The sequence below is a fragment of the Artemia sp. Qi Xiang Cuo genome, chromosome 20, assembly GCF_049724085.1.
Source record: "Artemia sp. Qi Xiang Cuo chromosome 20, ASM4972408v1, whole genome shotgun sequence".
Taxonomy (NCBI): domain Eukaryota; kingdom Metazoa; phylum Arthropoda; class Branchiopoda; order Anostraca; family Artemiidae; genus Artemia; species Artemia sp. Qi Xiang Cuo.
Window position 1 is genome coordinate 39097821 of NC_142813.1, and position 20604 is coordinate 39118424.

The 20604-nt window shown below is 37.4% G+C and overlaps 1 pseudogene across 1 annotated transcript in view; it reads right to left on the reverse strand.

Annotated features, from left to right (window-relative positions):
- LOC148940178 (NFX1-type zinc finger-containing protein 1-like) overlaps positions 1–20604 on the reverse strand; it is a 171224-nt pseudogene that overhangs the window by 2477 nt on the left and 148143 nt on the right. The window contains exons 15-16 of the transcript XR_016143460.1: positions 1233–1534; positions 1–108 (exon numbers count right to left, since the gene is read on the reverse strand). The product of XR_016143460.1 is annotated as an NFX1-type zinc finger-containing protein 1-like (transcript). The remainder of the gene's footprint in view (positions 109–1232; positions 1535–20604) is intronic.

A 20604-nucleotide genomic window follows, 5' to 3' on the forward strand; every position in this document is an offset into this window, starting at 1 on the left:
TCATCAAGAATAGCTTTTGCACACCTCCTTTTCGCCTCTGGTGTTTATCCAAAGTGGTAGTAATACGCCTCACCAATTCTGCCAGAGCCTGGTGGATACCAGAAGAGTCTAAAAAAAAAAACGCCAGGGAAAGTTAAAAAGATATGAACAGAAAATTAATCCTAAAATTTTGATAGTATCTTAGACACAAGAGAGAGAGATAGAGCCATAGAGAGAGATAGAGAGACAAAAAGAAAGAAAGAATATATATATATATATATATATATATATATATATATATATATATATATATATATATATATATATATATATATATATATATATATATATATATATATATATATATATATATATATATATATATATATATATATATATGAATAGAGCTAGAAACAGAGAATGAGAGATGAGAGCTAAAGAGATATAATGAGAGGACCCGAGAGAGAGTTCCCAAAGCCCATTCTCCGTGAATACATTGCCAATTCCGGTTATTGATAAGCTAGATAGAACTCTAGGTGTTTGATTAATTCTTTTGACTCAGATATTTAAGAAAAAAGCTTCAAAAGAACGGACAGTAAATAACAACAACAAACAAATACAGTTAACGGGAAGCATACCTGAAACTAAGTGGTAAATTCTATTGGCTACGGAGATAAATTTTCCAAATGAAATACAAAGGTCCTTAACAGGGACGGATCCAGGATTTTTTTTTTCAGGGTGGGGGGGGGGGGAAATAGGTTGACCCGACAAACTTGCGTTAGGAGTAAGTTTAATTAACGCAAACTTGCGTTAACTAAGTAAATTACACTACTTTAGACTACGTTAAGATGGGGGGGGGCATCCCCCTCGCCCTCCCCCTGGATCCACACTGGTCCTTAAAAGGTCTTTTTAGGAAAATTTAATACCCATTGCTGTAAAAAAAGAACAAACCAGCAAAGCATTACTTTCGAAAACAAACAAACAAAGAAAAATGGGTCTTTGGCCAGTGAAAAGGACACAAAAAAGAGGCCGAGAAATTAAATGAGTTCAATCCCTGGTAAAAAGACAAGGAAAACACTATCATCCGACCATCTTAAATCGAGGTGCCTTTGGCAAGAGTGAAATAAAAACCCGACGAGACCAACCAAACATACGAAACCAAACATACAATCTTTATAAAAGCCACAATACACACCTAATCTTGCTGAAAATACTTATTTTGGACCCGTGCCTAACGGAAAAAAAAATCTTACCTGTTCTAGATCCCATTATTAAATTGTCTTCATCTACCATTGCTTTACGGTTAGTCACTCTTCTTTCTAAATTAGCCAGTTCTGCACTAACATCTTTAGCCGTAAAAAATTGAGCCTTGACTTCTTCAGTATCACGAAAAGTTTGTCTTATTACATTTCCATACCGACCAATAAATGATGAAATAGGAGTGTTGCATCTTGGGCAGCGCTGCAGACCTACCAAGTCCTTACTAACAGACTTCATCCAGTAGTCCATTGCTTCAACTTCAATTACATGACCACAGTCGGGTACAGATACAAACCTGAAATTTTGAATGAGTTATCTAATGATGAAAAACATAATATGATAAATTTAGCACATATTAGAAATCGACAATAAAGATACAAAACTGACCCCGTTTGGAAGATGGGGTCAGTGGCAAATCTTTGTAAGCTCAATCAGAGTCAACCCAGTACCAAATGGGTACCTAAGGAAATCTGAAGAATATAAAAACGAAGGGAGCGCGAAAGCACCGGATATCCTCCCTCCTCCATTACACTTCCTGCCTGGAGGGCCATGAAATGAAGATCAGCGACGTCACTTTGGACTGTGAAGTCTGATACCATTCCTTTACCTTTCTTTGTTTTTTACATCGAAAGGGTAAAAAATATAAAAGTGGCCATTGTGGCCAGTATTCATTGGGGGTTCACCCCCCCCCCCGAAACGTTTGTCTGACTCGTAAAAACGCAACACAAATGAATATAAACAAATTTTGATACGTTTTTGGTTGATTCTTCTGTAGAAAAAGACCACAATATATCAACAAAATATGGAAGGACATACCTGGCCCTTTGTCCTTCATCATTAGCAAGTGCTAAAACCGAAAAAAAAACATTACGCCCTATATAAAACATATTCCAATCAATCAAAATACGGAAAAGCTATAAATGAAAGGAAACAAGCGAATAAATTGCAATAGGTTGCCAAATATGAATCATTAGAGGTATTACCAGCATATCAGGATTTCGGTAATTTGAATCTCTATTTGTACTAAGGTAAAAGAATAACAAAAATATTTTATTAAGTTTAAAAGAACTTAAAATTTATGTTCCAAAAAGTCCAGGATGTTCTTGCTATTTTAAGGGATATGCTCCTTAGAAGAGAAGAGTAGTCAAAACGTGATCTCAAATGGGTGTTAATACGTGTTGATTTTATCAAAGCTTTCGATTCAGTGGTCCATGATTTGCTTTGGAAATTGATGACGGATAAGTATTCGTTTTGCAGTGAATTTGTGAACCTCATGCAGCAGCGAAAGTGATAGTTAACAGCAGCCTCATTGAAGAATTTCCCCTCGAAATATCTCTTCGACAAGGAGACCCAAGCTGTTCATTTTTATAAGAGACTAGCTACTGCTGCAACCCGGAAAAGTATGAAAAGTATATACGGGTTATTAACCTCCAAAAATTACTCAAAGTTTGAACAATATTCCTAAATATTTCTCTGGAGACGGTTTAATCCCTCAGATAATCATGGTTGCTGCTCTAGCTGCAGCCCATAGTGACCAAAAGTTTAAAAAGCGTTTTAAATTAGCAAAAAAAAGACACGTCTACAAATGTTGTTATTCTACAAGAAAAATATCCCGAGTAGCATATGTATACACTTTTTCATTTTATATTCCAAAAACATAATTACCGTTTTTTATTCGTTAAAGGCTCACATCATGTCCTTTTAAGACATTTTGAATGTAATATTATAAAATATAAACCTGATTAAAAACACAGCTATTGTTAGATATATAGTTATAGTTGGAAATAGTTAGAGACAAACCTCAAAGAATCAAGTAGCTTAGTAAGTCCAATGTATACAATGGTCTGTTATTCTAATGGTCGTCTTTTCTGTGGAGGAAAAAAAAGAAAAAAAAAGATGCCGTTTGGGCAGAATGCTGTAGTAACTGCCACTTCTCTTGATTTTCAAGCCAATATATTTCCCTTGTTGTTCAAGTCAAGTGATAGAAAGTTTCCTAAATAGGGGTTTTGAACAAGGCAGTTCTAATGGTGTACTTTTTGTTTTGATCTAATTCTTTTTTGGAGTTATTATATTTCTTAACATTAGACGTGATCGTCTCTCTCTAGGTTGCTAGCTACCGCTGCAACCCGGATACTTCAGATATCCCCCTTCCCTCTTAATAAATTAATGTAACGTTGTCACGAACTGCTTGATCTGACCCGATCAGTTCTGTTCTCGGTCTGATCTTGTCTGTTCTCGGTCTGATCTGATCTTTGTTTGATGTAAAATTACAAACAGGAAAAAGCCTATGGCTTTTTTTTAATTGGAATAGTAAGAGACGACCTGGCTACAACCTATGATTATGTCGTCATTGATCAATCTTTAACATGAAATATGCAGTTTTTTGTAGAAAAATTATTTATATTTTAAAAATTATTTGTTTTAATTACAAAAGGTTTTTAACCCCAATAATTTCCTTTAAAATAAGCCATTGAACAACTCTCTAAGATGTTCCAGTGCCAAGCTATCTGTGGAAGAAAATTCTATGGAAGAAAAAAAGAAAAAAAAAAGAAAACAAAAGATGCCGTTTAGGTAAAATGCTGTAGTAGCTGCCACTTTTCTTGATTTTCAAGCCAATATATTTCCCTTGCTGTTCAAGCCAAGGGACAGAAAGTTTCCTATACAGGGGTTTTGAACAAGGCGGTTCTAATAGTGTACTTTTTGTTTTGATCTGACTCTTTTTTTTAGGAATTATGGGTTTTTATATCTCTTAACATTGGACGTGATCGTCTCTTACTAGGTACCACTGCAACCACTGCAACCCGGATATATCTCAACCCGCTAATAAAATACTTAAAAACTAGAATAACAGGTATCAGAGTACCGCCAACTGTAGTTCTCAAGCCAGAAGCCTTTATGGATAATGCCAATTCCTTGGCCGATGGAGCAAGTGACGTTAAAAAAGTAATGCTAGGCCTAGAATGGTATGAGAAAAACTTTGTTGTAAGGATTCATAATCAAAAGAGCAAGATCCTCCCTTTAGCTGAAAACCCAAAGGCAAGATGGACCAGGGACTTGGAAAGAGAGACTTGGCTAGAAGTCAGTCCATCAGTGAAGATACTTGGAATGGAACTATCAGTCAGAGAGGGAACTGCTAACAAAATTCATGGGGCAAGAAACTGCTATTTGACTTTATTTTCGCTCGTCTTGAGCTTAATGTAGCTCTACTTTTTTGGAAATCTTCTTTTATGATTTTTTTTAATTAATTTTTAATTGACACAGTTCACTGTTAATTGACATAGCTTTATTTTACTGTTTTTTTTTATATTTGTAGCAGAAGTAGTCGTAGCAGTAGTCAAACTAGCCGCGGTAGTAGTTGTCCCAACAACAGTGTTAATAGTTCGAATAGTAGCATTCGTAGTAGTAATTAGATAATTTACTTTTTGTAAAGTAGTTTACAAACATTTAATGCTTCGATTACAAAATCCCACACAGTTCCTGGGAAAAGGGCTGTAAAATATACAAGTTGCCCATTGTTTACATATGGAATTTATTATTGAGAAGGAAGGTATGTTTGATCCTGGGTCTTCAAAAAGTCTAATGATATCAAGGTAAAACTTTCAGGGAATGTTGAAGGGGATATTGAACTAAATCAAAGACAATTGTAAAAAACGTGGTATAACCACAGTTTGTTTTACCACATAAAACAGGGAATTTGTATTAAAGTTTATAAGTAAAGTAAATCAGAAATTATACACAGTCACAAGTAGTTGATACGGTCGCAAATAATGGTTTTCATAGTCAAGAGCAGTCACAGCCACAAAAACAGGCTGTCGAAAGTGGTCGAAATCTGATTGCTCGCAGTGGCAGTCATAACTAGTCGCAGTTACAAGTATCTACATCTGAAGTTACAAGTAATGACAAGTATTCGCAGTCGCAAGTGGTCACAGTCGCACATAATTTTAATCACAAGTAGTCGCTTTCGTAAGTAGTCACAGTGATAGTCGCAAGTTGTCGCGGTCTCAAGTAGTCAGAGTACCAGATGCAATGAGTAACCAGTAGTCGTAGTCGTAAGTAGTTAGCCATAAGAAGCCAGAGTCGCAAGCAATCCCAGACACAAACAATCACAGTCGTAGTCTCAAGTAGTCGCAGTCACTAACAGTCACACTCGCAAGTCAAAGGTAGCCACAGAAGTATCAATAGTAGTAGCATTAGAAGAAGTAGTGGTAGCAGTAGAAGTAGCAATTGCCGTAGTCGTAGTAGTGGCAGTAGTAGTAGCCCTGAAAGTTTTAATCTAACACCCTCACCCGTTCATGAAATATCGAAGATACACCCTTTTGACAACCAGGACGCACCTAATTTCTTTTGATTTATTTGAACCCCCTCCTCTCAAAATGCCTCAAAAACTTCAACTTAATGCCCTTAGTCCTTTCTAAGATATTAATTAAAAAAAAACTTTCCGAAAAATAAGCTTTTCAAAAAAAAGTAAAGGCCATTTTCAACTTAATCTCAGCAGATACAAATACCTTTTAAAATTCAAACTCAAAACGATCAGAAATTAAATAAGCAATCATAGCAAAAACATACAACAAGGAACAATCTAAATAAAAAAATGGGTCTTCAAGCAAGTAATGTTTAAATTGAATATGAAAATCAAGCTTAAAACGAAAAAAAATATTTTCCTATTGAAGTATAAATGAAACTTAAAACGAACAGAAATTAAATAAACAATCAATACAAACAAGCGTACAATAGATATTAATGTAAATTAATAAATAAATCTTAAAAAGAGTGAAACTTAAATTGAATATGCAAATCAAGCTTGAAACGAACAAAAATCACCACAAAGAAGAGTTTGGGTATGACCTCCTTCTCTCACTGTAAAAGTCTGAAACCTACTGTGTCATTGGCGCTTTGACTTTGAATTTTAAAAGGTATTTGTATCTGCTGAGCTTAAGCTTAAAATTGCCTTTACTTTTCTCTGAAAAACTTATTTTTCGGGAAGTTTTTTTTTAATTAATTTTTGTTCGTTTTTGATTGCAAAAAATTTCAAGTTTTTAAAATTCCTTCTTTCAAATCAAACTTAAAAAAAAAAAAATCAAATATTCATCGAAGTGACATAACGTGTGCCAAATTAGCAATATCAAAGTGAAAAAATGGGCTTGTGTCAACCTCGGAGTTTTGATTATCTGATGTTTGAACTATTTTTGACAAAATTACTATCTCAAAATTTTTATCGGATGGGTTTGGGGACAAAGGGCTGCCTTCTCTGAAGTTTATACGAGTATCCCTTCTATAAGAACCATATATATCCCCGGAGTATAACTTACAACGCCTGTCCCTGAGCCCTGGGGGGTTTCGCCGACCCTGAAGTTTTAATATCTGATGGTTGAACTGTTTTTAACATAATGGTCACCTGAAATTTTTATCGGATGGATTTATCCATTTGATACACCCAAAGGCGTGGAGGACGGGAGGGGCTTGTTAGCCTCCGATCTTTTTTCACTCTGAAAGCAACAACTTTTAATTTCCATTCAAAGTAACCCTCTCTGAAGTTTATACGAGCACACCTTCCATAAAAACCAAAAACGCCCCCTAGCAATAATTACACCACCGGCCCCGGCCCTGGGGGGGGGGGGGTTGTGTCCTCACAGGAGTTTTTCTTATCTGACCTTTGAACTATTTTTAACGAAATGACCATACGTAAAGGAAATTTTGTTATATGATCTTTGAACTATTTTTAACAAAATGGCTACCTCAAATTTTTTTTCAGATTTATTTGGGGAAAAAAGGCTTAGGGGGGGGGGGGCAGTTGCCCTCTGATAACTTTTGACTCTTAAAAAGGGCACTAGAACTCTCCATTCCCAATCGAATGAGCCCCCTTTGAAGTCTATACGACGACCTCTTCTATATGAAGTGCCTCTGGGAAAAAAATAAATGGAGTGTGTGGGGGCTAGCTGCCCTCCAACCACTTTTGACTCTTAAAAAGTGAATTACAACTTTCAATTTCCAATCAAATAAGCCCTCTAGGAAGTTTATACGAGCATCCCTTCCATAACACCCATTCCCCCAGGGCATAACTTACAACGCCTACCCCCGGGCCCTGGGGGGCTGTGTTGACACCGGAGTTTTTTGTTATCAGAAATTTTAACTATTTTTAACAAAATATATTTCTCAAAATTTTTATCTGATGCATTTAGGGCATGGAGGTGGGGGTGGAGAGCTAGTTGTCCTTCGATCACTTTCGACTCTTAAAAAGTGAACAAGCACTTTCAATTTCCATTCAAATGAACCATGTCCGAAGTTCATACGAGCATTTCTTCCATAAGAACAAAATATGCCTCCAGAGCATTACTCATAACGCCTGCCTCCGAGCCCTGGCGGGTTCCGTCGGCACAGAATTTTTTTTATCTGACCTTTGAACTATTTCTAATGAAATGGCTATTATTCCTAATAAAAAGGGTGTGGGGGGGGGCTAGTTACCCTCGGATATCTTTTGACTCTTAAAAATTTAACTAGAACTTTCAATTTCAAATCAAATGATCCCCCTCTTAAGTTTATACGAGCATCCCTTTCATAAGAAACATTCATGCCCCGAGGACAACACTTACAACGCATATCCCCCGGGCTCTGGGGGGCGTGTTTTTTTATATAATTTTTGTACAAGTTCTAAAACAATGGCTATATAAAAAAAAATAGCGGGCGGGTTTGGGGTAAAAGAGAGTGGGGGCGGGGCTAGTTTAACTCTCTTGACTCTTAAAAAGTGAACTAGAACTTTCAATTTCCAATCAAATGAGCCCTCTATGAAATTTATAGGGGCATCCCTTTCATAAAAACCATTCATGCCCTTAGGGCATAACTTAGAACACCTTTCCCTGTATCCTGGGGGGTTCTATTGACACCGGATTTTTTCTTATCCGACTTTTGAACTATTTTTGACAAAATGTATATCTCAAAATTTTCATCAGATGGGTTTTGAAAAAGAACGCGTGGGGGGGGGGGGCTAGCAGCCCTCGGATTTCTTTGACTATTAAAAATTGAGCTAGAACTTTCAATATCCAATCAAATGAGCCCTCTCTGAAGTTTATACGAGCATCCCTTTCATACGAACAAATATGCCCCATGGCATAATTTACAACGCCTGCCCCCGGGCCTTGGGGGGTTCTGTCGACACCTGAGTTTTTTTATCTGACATTTGAACAATTTTTAGCCTTATGGCTCTCTGGAAATTTTTATTGCATGCATTTGGGGAAAAGGGGCATGGGGAGGGGCTAGTTACCCTCCTATCTCTTTTGACTCTAAAAACTGAACTAGAACTTTCGATTTCTAATCAAATGTGCCTTATCCGAAGTTGTTACGAGTATCCCTTCTATAAGAACCAGATGTTCCCCCTGGACATAACTTACAACGCCTGCCCTTGGGCCCTGGGGGGGCTGTGTTGACTCCTGAGTTTTCGTTATATGGTCTTTGAACTATTTAAAAATAAGTTATCTCAAAGTTCTTATCGGATAGGTTTGAAGAAAAAAAGGCGTGGTGAGGGAGGGGGGCTAGGTGCCCTCCAATCTCTTTTGAATCTTAAAAAGTGAACTAGAACTTTCAATTTTCAATCAGTTGAGCCCTCTCTGAAGTTTATACGAGCATTCCTTCCGTAAGAACCATATATGCCCCCAGGGCATAACTTATAACCCTTGCCCCTGAAGACTGTGGGGGGTTATCCTGCTCAAACGTATAATTTCCAGAACTTTCAACCACGCTGAACAAAATTGCTATATCAAAATTTTGATTGGATGTGTTTGGGGAATGGTTGGCGTGGAAGGGGTGTCAGTTGCCTTAGAATCACTTTCGACTATTAAAAATGGAACTAGCCATTTAAATTTGAAATTGAATAGCCCTTTCTGAAGTTTCTTCGACAACGTTGTGTATACAAAACCTTATATGCTCACAAGGCATAACTTACAACCCTTGCCCTGAGGGCTGTGGGGGAGTTGTCGTCCTCAAAGACCTAATTTCTAGAACTTAAAACTACGTTTAATAAAATGGCTATCTCAAAATTTTCATTGAATGTGTTTGGGGGAAAGGTGGATGTGAGAGAAGGGTTAGTTGCCCTCCAATCACTTTCGACTACTAAAAAGGGCACTAGAACTCTCAATTTCCATTCGAATGAGCCCCCTTTGGAGTTTCTACGACGACTCCTTCCATATGAAGTGCCTCTGGGGAAAAAAATAAAATAATAACAATAATAAATAATAAAACACTGGAGCCGTATGGCCTTTACTATAGGCAACACTTTAGCATTGCCTCTGATATCGCAGATACACCCTTTTGAAAACTTACATGCACAGTTTGTTTTGAGTTAGTTCAATATTCAATTCAAAATTTCAAAAAAATTTCACCTCTTTGTTCTCAACCATTCCAGAGATGCTACAGATGCTCTCTTATGGCAATCACTATGCACTTATTGTGCATTGATTTAGTTTAAATTTCACTTCAAAATTCCCTGACAGTTTCACCTCAATGTCCTAAGCCATTTCGAAGATATTCTAGATATGCTTTTTTTTCGAAATCTGGGTCCACGTAGTTTCTATAGATTTAGTTCAACATCCCCCTCAACATTCCCTGAATTTTTTTAACTTAATACCCCTGGCCTTTCCTGAGATATCGTAAATTCTCCCTTTTTACGACTTGCATGCACACTGTGTTTTTTTATTTAGTTCAACATCCACCTCGATATTCCCTGAAAGTTTCACCTCAATGCCCTTAGCCATTCCACATATATTGTAGATACGACCTTTTGACAACCTAGATGCCTATAGTTTCTTTTTTACTTAGTTCAACATATCCTGAGCGTTTCAATTAATTACCCTTAAGCGGCGTTCACAATCGTGTCTAGCTAGAATCCCATGTCTAGTCACGTGTCTAGCCAGAATTCAATGTCTAGGCAACAACCGTTCACAAGTAAAATTTGGCGCTTAGCTAGACAGGCTAGACAAGGCGCTTGGCTAAACATTGAGTTCTAGACTCTAGAGCTCAATGTCTAGGATTTTCGATTACAGCCGATCAGAATGTGTCAAGTTCCGCTATTTTCATCATTTATGTTGACATTTTTAAACTGAAATTTAAGTTTTGTTTTCTCATTAATTGTTTTATTTAATTTTAGGCAAATATGCAACACCAGACATAATAGTGAAACACACTAAGGCAATTGTTTTGCTTATCTCATCCATTGGCTTGTGACAGTAAAAATAGGGATTACAATTTTGAAAGTTTTGCCCGCATAAGCACTCTTGACTGGCTAGAAATGACAATTTGAAACTAAGTTTGTAGTTTTATCTAAGCACCGAATTTTACTTGTGAACGGTCGTTGCCTAGACATAGGATTCTGGCTAGACACGTGTCTAGACATGGGATTCTAGCTAGACACGCTCGTGAACGCCGCTTTAGCAGTTCCTGAGATATCACAGACACACCCTTTGGACAACATGCATACCCAAAGTGTGCTTTGATTTAGTTCAACTTCCAACTCAACTTTCCCTGAAAGTTTCACCTCAATGTCATGACTTAGTTATAATTCAGCTATCCACCAGTTAGCTGCTCTATGAGTAACGTCATGAATGAATGAAGTTTGATTATTGCTAATTTTTTTATATACACTGTGATCGAACGAAAATCTTATATGAACTAATGAGTTTCATTGGGAATAAAAATTGTTAGTGTATGAGAATAATGGATACAAATACTTCTTCTTCAAGGAATATATTTTGTAATTAGCTTACTTACTGTGCAGAAAGAAGATTCAAATTCTAATTAATGTGTATTAAGGTGTTTACCATAGCTAACTGCTAAATTTAACACACGCTCGCACCACCCAGGACAAAAATTTGGTTCTTTTTCCGACTAGAGGCTTTTATTTATTCCTAGGCTTAGATGGGCAAGAAAAACAAAAATAAGAGACATCGTCCAGACATTGAATCAAGTAAGGATATGGCAACAAGCACCCCAAATACGTCATAAAATCTTGATATTCGGAAGTCAGTAACAATTCAGGTCTTATTACAGACGTTGTCTGAGGATTGATTGATTTGTTTATATGGTAAGTTTAAGAAGAAAAAGATAGGGTTTTCTTGAGTGATTCTGTTGGGGGAGGGGTACTGCATGGAGATTTCGATGTTGGTGAGTTGCATGAATATTCCACTGATTCGTTTTATACATTTATCTTTGATTAGAGCTATTATAGACGTCAAAGTGAAATTTATGTTTTTTATATAGAATTCCAGGGACTTGGAACTTCTTATCAGTTTTTAAATGTATTGTCTGGGCAGACAGAACCTATAGTGTAGCTTTTACAGGGCTTAATTGCAGAACCATAATTCTTCGTTGTGGGAGCTTGGTAATTGTAAGGTATATATTAAGAATATAGAACTGCGTTAACATAGAGGCTTAGATATTCATGTGTAAATCCTAAATCGTAAAATGGTATTTGAAAGTATGGGGATTGAATTGTAATATCTAAATTTTAAATGTTTTTGGTTTTGATATATCGATCCCAACGTCTAATATTGATTAGTTCGGTCTACTTTTTGATCAGGAATTGGATAAGTTACTAATTTCAACAAAACTATGTTTTATTTGCGGTGAGTTTAATTTGAATTTGAGAACAATAAATAATAATGGTAAAATCCGTGATCATCTGAACACTTTGATAGGTTAGGGGCTCTTGCAGACTATTAATGCATGAAGTAGGAAGAACATCGATTCAGCGACACTGATGTACAATATTTTTTTTAAATACTGGACATAGTACCACAAGTATTATTATGAATGATATTTCGCATCATTTTGTTAATATAATATCTGTACAAACCAAGGTCATAGCGCTCCAAAGTGTTGAAAAAGGGTTCGAGTCCTAATACATTTTAAGACCACACTGGCTATACATGACGCAAGAAACCAAGAGAGGAAAGATAATAATAAATGAAAAATAAGATCAAATTGGTGAGAAAAAAAGGATTTTATTTCCCACTGGCTGACAAAATCCTCGTTTTCTCACCTATTTGATTTTATTTTTCATTTATTATTCTCTTTCCTCTCTTGGTTTCGTAGAGTCTTATTAATGTATTAAAGTTAAAAACAAGAGCTTGGAGGTAAAAATTTTGATCTCCTAGATGGTAATAATTTAGAATGGCAAGTTTACAATTCGATGGTTTTGTATACGATGGATGTATCTGGATGTATTCGATGGTTAAGAATGTGGTGGTTGCAAGTAGTTAGCCTAAGAAGAAAAGATATTATTATGACACACCAAAGAGACCCTGGGTTACGAAGAATATTCTAGTTTCGCTAGCTAAGATGTGCGTATCAGAGGCAACGCTGTAGCGTTGCCTATAGTAAAGGCCATACGGCTCCAATGTTTTATTATTATTATTTATTATTATTTTTTTTTCCCAGAGGCACTTCATATGGAAGGGGTTGTCGTAGAAACTTCCAAGGGGGCTCATTCGATTGGAAATCGAGTTCTAGTGCCCTTTTTAATAGTCGAAAATGATTGGAGGGAAACTAGTCCCCCCCCTACGCCCACCATTCCCCCAAACACATCCAATCAAAATTTTGAGATAGCCATTTTGTTCAGTATCGTTGATTTCCAGATAGAAAATATATTTTTGAGGAGGACACTCCCCCACAACCCTTAGGGCAAGGGTTTTAAGTTATGCCCTGGGGGAATATAAGGTTTTTTATAGAAGGCGTTGTCGTAGAAACTTCAAAACAGGCTTAATCGATATATTTTTGAGGAGGACACTCCCCCACAACCCTCAGGGCAAGGGTTTTAAGTTAAGCCCTGGGGGTATATAAGGTTTTCATAGAAGGCGTTGTCGTAGAAACTTCAAAACAGGCTCATTCGATTGGAAATGAAAGGGCTAAATCCCTTTTTAATAGTCAAAAATGATTGGAGGGCAACTAGCCCCCCCATGCCCATCATTCCCCCAAACACCTCCAATCACAATTTTGAGATAGCCATTTTGTTTAGCGTGGTTGATTTCCATATGGACAAGATATTTTTGAGGAGGACACTCCCCCACGACCCTCGGCGCAAGGGTTGTAAGTTATGCCCTGGGGGCATATAACGTTTTTATAGAAGGTGTTGTCGTAGAAACTTCAAAAAAGGCTCATTCGATTGGAAATTAAAGGGCTTGTGCCCTTTTTAATAGTCGAAAATGATTGGAGGGCAATCAGCCCCCCCCCCCACCCCACGCACATCATTCCCCCAAAACACATCCACTCAAAATTTTTAGATAGTCATAGTGTTCAGGGTAGTTGATTCCCGGATAGTAAACCTATTTTAGAGGAGAAAGATCCCCCACAACCATAGAGGCCAAGGTTTTAAGCTATACCCTGGAAGCATATGAGGTGTTTATAGAAGGTGTTGTCGAAGAAACTTCAAAGCAGGCTCATTTGATTGGAAATTAAAGGCCTAGTGCACTTTTTAATAGTCGAAAGCGATTGGAGTGTAACTAGCCCCCTCCCCCCTCACGCCCATCATTTCCCCAAACACATCCAATCAAAATTTTTAGATAGCCATTTTGTTCAGCGTAGTTGAGTTCCAGATAGAAAATATATTTTTGAGGAGGACACTCCCCCACAGCCCTCAGGGCAAGGGTTTTAAGTTAAGCCCTGGGGGTATATAAGGTTTTTATAGAAGGCGTTGTCGTAGAAACTTCAAAACAAGCTCATTATATTGGAAATGAAAGGGCTAGAGCCACTTTTAAATAAAAATTGTTTGGAGGGCAACAAGCCCCCCTGTCCATCAGTTCATCAACCAACTCCAATCAAAATTATCAGAGATCCATTTTGTTCGGCGGAGTTGATTTCCCTATATAAAATATCTTTCTGAGGATGATACTCCCCCACAACCCTCAGGGCAAGGGTTTTAAGTTACGCCCTGGGGGTATATAAGGTTTTTATTGAAGGCGTTGTCGTAGAAACTTCAAAACAGGCTCATTCGATTGGAAATTAAAGGGAAAGTGCCATTTTTAATAGTCTAAAATTATTGGAGGGCACTCCGCCCCCCCCCACGCACATCATTCCCCCACACACCGCCACGCAAAATATTTAGATAGCCATTTTGTTCAGCGTAGTTGATTTCCAGATAGAAAATATATTTTTGAGGAGGATACACCCCCACAACCCTCAGGGCAAGGGTTTTAAGTTATACCCTGGGGGTATATAAGGTTTTTATAGAAGGTGTTGTCGTAGAAACTTCAAAACAGGCTCATTCGATTGGATATTAAAGGACTAGTGCCCTTTTTTAATAGTCAAAAGTGATTGGAGTGTAACTAGCCCCCCTCCCTTCCCACGCCGATCATTTCCCCAAACACATCCAATCAAAATTTTGAGATAGCCATTTTGTTCAGCGTAGTTGATTTCCAGATAGAAAATATGTTTTTGAGGAGAACACTCCCCCACAACCTTCAGGGCAAGGGTTTTAAGATATGACCTGGGGGCATATAAGGTTTTTTATAGAAGGCGTTGTCGTAGAAACTTCAAAAAAAGGCTCATTCGATTTAAAATTCAACATAGAAAATATTTTTTTGAGGAGGACACTACCCCACAACCCTCAGGGCAAGGGTTTTAAGTTATGCCCTGGGGGCATATAAGGTTTTTATAGAAGGCGTTGTCGTAGAAACTTCAAAACAGGCTCATTCGATTGGAAATTAAAGTGGTAGTGCCCTTTTTAATAGTCGAAAATGATTTGAGGGCAGCTAGCCCCCCCCCCCCCACGCACATCATTACCCCAAACACATCCAATCAAAATTTTTAGATAGCCATTTTGTTCAGCGTAGTTGTTTTACAGATAGAAAATATATTTTTGAGGAGGATACTCCCCCACAACCCTCAAGGCAAGGGTTTTAAGTTATACCCTGGGGGCATATAAGGTTTTTATAGAAAGCGTAGTCGAAGAAACTTCAAAAAAAGCTCATTCGATTGGAAATTCAAAGGGATAGTGCCCTTTTTAATAGTCGAAAGTGATTAGAGGGCAACTGCCCCCCCCCACACGCCGATCATTTCTCCAAACACATCCAATCAAAATTTTGAGATAGCCATTTCTTTCAGCATAGTTGATTTCCAGATAGAAAATATATTTTTGAGGAAGACAATCCCCCACAACCCTCAGGGCAAGGGTTGTAAGTTATGCCCTGGGGGCATATAAGGTTTTTATAGAAGGCGGTGTCGTAGAAACTTCAAAACAGGCTAATTCGATTGGAAATGAAAGGGCTAGTGCCCTTTTTAATTGTCAAAAGTGATTGGAGTGTAACTAGCCCCTCTCCCTTCCCACGCCGATCATTTCCCCAAACACATCCAATCAAAATTTTGAGATAGCCATTTTGTTCAACGTAGTTTATTTCTAGATAGAAAATATGTTGTTGAGGAGGACACTCCCCCACAACCGTCAGGGCAAGGGTTTTAAGATATGACCTGGGGGCATATAAGGTTTTTATAGAAGGCGTTGTCGTAGAAACGACAAAAAAAAGCTCATTCGATTGGAAATTCAAAGGGATAGTGCCCTTTTTAATAGTCAAAAATGATTGGAGGGCAACTAGCCCCACCATGCCCATCATTCCCCCAAACACATCCAATTAAAATTTTGAGATAGCCATTTTGTTCAGCGTAGTTGATTTCACGATGGAAAATATATTTTTGAGGAGGATACTCCCCCACAACCGTCAGGGCAAGGGTTTTCAGTTATGCCCTTGGGGCATATAAGGTTTTTATAGAAGGCGTTGTCGTAGAAAATTCAAAACAGATTCATTCGATTGGAAATTAAAGGGATAGTGCCCTTTTTAATAGTCGAAAATGATTGGAGGGCCACTAGCCCCCCCCACGCACATCAGTCACCCAAATACAGCCAATCGAAATTTCTAGATAACCATTTTGTTCATCGTATGCTAGTTGATATCCAGATAAAAAATATGTTTTTGAGGAGGATACTCCCCCACAACCCTCAGGGCAAGGGTTTTCAGTTATGCCCTGGGGGCATATAAGGTTTTTATAGAAGGCGTTGTCGTAGAAACTTCAAAACAGGCTCATTCGAATGGAAATTAAAGGGCTAGTGCCCTTTTTAATAGTTAAAAGTGATCGGAGTGTAACTACCCCCTCCCTTCCCACGCCGATCATTTCCCCAAACACACCCAATCAAAATTTTGAAATAGCCCTTTTGTTCAGCTTAGATGATTTCCAGATAGAAAATGTGTGTTTGAGGAGGACACTCCCCCACAGCCCCCAGGGCAATGGTTTTAAGTTATGCCCTGGGGGCATCTAAGGTTTTTTATAGAAGGCGTTGTCGTAGAAACTTCAAAACAGACTCATTCGAATGGAAATTAAAGAGCTAGTGCCCTTTCTAATAGTCAAAAGCGATTGGAGTGTAACTAGCCCCCCTCCCTTCCCACGCCGATCATTTCCCCAAACACATCCAATCAAAATTTTGAGATAGCCATTTTGTTCAGTGTAGTTGATTTCCAGATAGAAAATATATTTTTGAGGAGAATACTCCCCCACAACCCTCAAAGCAAGGGTTGTAAGTTATACCTTTGGGGTATCTAAGTTTTTATAGAAGGCGTTGCCGTAGAAACATCAAAAAAAGCTCATTCGTTTGGAAATTCAAAGGGTTAGTGCCCTTTTTAATATTTGAAAGTGATTGGAGGGCAACTGCCCCCCCATGCCGATCCTTTCCCCAAACACAGCCAATCAAAATTTTGAGATATCCGTTTAGTTCAGAATAGTTGATTTCCAGATAGAAAATTTGTTTTTGAGAAGGACACTCCCCCACAACCCTCAGGGCAAGGGTTTTAAGTTATGACCTGGGGGCATAGCAGGTTTTTTATAGAAGGCGTTGTCGTAGAAACTTAAAAACAGGCTCATTTGAATGGAAATTAAAGGGCTAGTGCCCTTTTTAATAGTCAAAAGTGATTGGAGTGTAACTAGCCCCCCTCCCTTCCCACGCCGATCATTTCCCCAAACACATCCAATCAAAATTTTGAGATAGCCATTTTGTTCAGCGTAGCTGATTTCCAGATAGAAAATAAATTTTTGAGGAGGATACTCCTCCACAACCTTCAGGGCAAGGGTTTTAAGATATGACCCGGGGGCATATAAGATTTTCATAGAAGCCGGTGTCGTATAAACTTCATAAAAAGATCATTCGATTATAAAATCAATGGGCTCGGGCCATTTTTATTCGTCGAATGTGATTGGTGGGCACCAGCCCCCCCCCCCCACGCCGATCCTTTCCCCAAACACATCCACTCGAAATTTTGAGATAGCCAGTTAGTTCAGCATAGTTGATTTCCAGATAGAAAATATATTTTTGAGGAAGACACTCCCCCACAACCCTCAGGGCAAGGGTTGTAAGTTATGCCCTGGGGGCATATAAGGTTTTTATAGAAGGCGGTGTCGTAGAAACTTCAAAACAGGCTAATTCGATTGGAAATTAAAGGGCTAGTGCCCTTTTTAATTGTCAAAAGTGATTGGAGTGTAACTAGCCCCCCTCCCTTCCCATGCCGATCATTTCCCCAAACACATCCAATCAAAATTTTGAGATAGCCATTTTGTTCAACATAGTTTATTTCGAGATAGAAAATATGTTTTTGAGGAGGATACTCCCCCACAACCTTCAGGGCAAGGGTTTTAAGATATGACCTGGGGGCATATAAGGTTTTTATAGAAGGCGTTGTCGTAGAAACTTCAAAAAAAAGCTCATTCGATTGGAAATTCAAAGGGATAGTGCCCTTTTGAATAGTCAAAAATGATTGGAGGGCAACTAGCCCCACCATGCCCATCAGTCCCCCAAACACATCCAATCAAAATTTTGAGATAGCCATTTTGTTCAGCGTAGTTGATTTCCCGATTGAAAATATAGTTTTTAGGAGGATTATCTCGCAGAAACCTCAGTACAAGGTTTTTTAGTCCTGCCCTGGGGGCATTTAATATTTTTATAGAAGGTGTTTGCGTAGATACTGCAAAACAGAATCATTCTATTGGAAATGAATGGGCTAGTGCCCTTTGTAATATTCTAAAGAGATTGGAGGGCAGCTAGCCCCCCCCACGCACATAATTCCCCCAAACACATCCAATCAAAATATCTAGATAACCATTTTGTTCAGCGTAGTTGATTTCCAGATAGAAAATATATTTTTGAGGAGGAAACTCCTCCACAACCCTCAGGGCAAGGGTTTTAAGTTTCGGCCTGGGGGCATATAAGGTTTTTATAGAAGGCGTTGTCGTAGAAATTTCAAAAAAAGCTCATTCGATTGGAGATTCAAAGGGACAGTGCCCTTTTTAATAGTCGAAAGTGATTGGAGAGCAACTGCCCCCCCCCCCACGCCGATCATTTCCCCAAACACATCCAATCAAAATTTTAAGATAGCCATTTCGTTCAGCATAGTTGATTTCCTGATAGAAAATATATTTCTGAGGAAGACAGTCCCCCACAAACCTCAGGGCGAGGGTTGTAAGTTATGCCCTGGGGGCATTTAAGGTTTTTATAGAAGGCGGTGTCGTAGAAACTTCAAAAAAGTTTCCCACCTTTTCCCCAAACACTTCCAATCAAAATTTTGAGACAGTCATTTTATTAAACATAGTTTTAAGTTCTGGAAATTAGGTCTTTAAGGATGACAACTCCCCCACAGCCCTCATGGCAAGGGTTGTAATTTAAGGATTCTCCGAATCCGTCCAATTATTTACTATTGAAGGGATGCTTGTATGAACTTTGGAGAGGACTCATTTGACAGAAAATTGAAAGTTCTTGTTCACTTTTTAAGGGTCAAAAGAGATTGGAGGGTGACTAGCCCCCCCCCTCCACGCCCTAAATGCATCAGATAAAAATTTTGAGATATAAATTTTGTTAAAATAGTTCAAAGTTCTTATAACAAAAAACTCCGGTGTCGACACAGCCCACCAGGGCCCGGGGGTAGGCCTTGTAAGTTATACTCTTGGGCATAGCTTACTAAAGGGGGTTTATAACTTATGGGAAGGTGTTTTTAATAGGAAAAACACATAGGAAATATATTATAATTATCCAATTATAAGGTTAAAATACATACTCTGAGATAGATGTAAAATTGCTATGGCACACAAAATCCAATTAAGGTCAATTCCAAAGTGTCGTGATCCCTTTGTGTCAGCAAGTGAAATGGTCTAAACCCCCTTATTGGAGTTATTTTTTCAATCCATTCATTGTTGTCAATCGCTGTCCACAAGTTATGCAAGCTGTCTATTGTTCATATATAAGGTTTTTATCAAAGAGGTAATCGTACAGACTTTGAAAAAAACCTCATTCGATTTAATCTGAAAGTTCTAGATCCTTTTTTAAAGTCAATAATAATCGGAAAGTAAGCACCCCCCCCCTTCCATAAAAACTTGAAACTTTTTGCAATCAAAAACGAACAAAAATTAATTAATAAAAACTTTCCAAAAAATAAGTTTTTCAAAGAAAAGTGAAAAGTAAAGGCCATTTTAAACTTAAGCTCAGGAGATACAAATACCTGTTAAAATTCAAACTCAAAAAGATCAGAAATTAATATTAAAGAATAAATGAAACCCAAAATGAACAAATTAAATAAACAATCATAGCAAAAAACATACAACAAGTAATAATATAAATGAGTAAATAAATTTTAAAGCGAGTAATGCTTATATTGAATATGAAAATCAAGCTTAAAACAAAAACAAATATTTTGCTATTAAAATATTAATGAAACTTAAAACGAACCGAAATTAAATAACAATCAATGCGAACAAACATACAATATATATATTAATGTAAATGAATAAATAAATCTTGAAACTTAAATTGAATATGCAAATCAAGTTTGAATCGAATAAAAGTAACTACAAACAAGAGTTTGGGTATCGCCTCACTGCAGAAGTCTAAAACCTACTGCGTCATTGGCGCTTTACTGAAAACGAATTATATTACCAATGTTTTCTTTTGTACTTAATATTGAAAATAAATATTAAAATTACAGTAAAATTTTGAACTGATGAGCTTCTAGCAATTAATACCATTATGCATCAAATATTCAGTTTAATTTATTAGTTCTTTTTAAGATTAGTCAAGACAAATATAGTTTCACTACAAACAAAATTTGGATACTGCCCCCTTCTTTAACTGTAAAAACCTAAAGCCTTCTACTTTATTGGTGCTTCACTGAAAACGAATTACTCGTATATTACAAATTTATTATTTTCCAGTTCTTACAGCATTGAAAATGAAAATCAAATTACAGTGAAAAAAAAAATCTTGAACCGATGGATCTTTCAACAATTAATATAATTATATATCTAATATTCAATTTGATTTTGTTTATACTTTTCATGACTGTTGCAGAATCATAT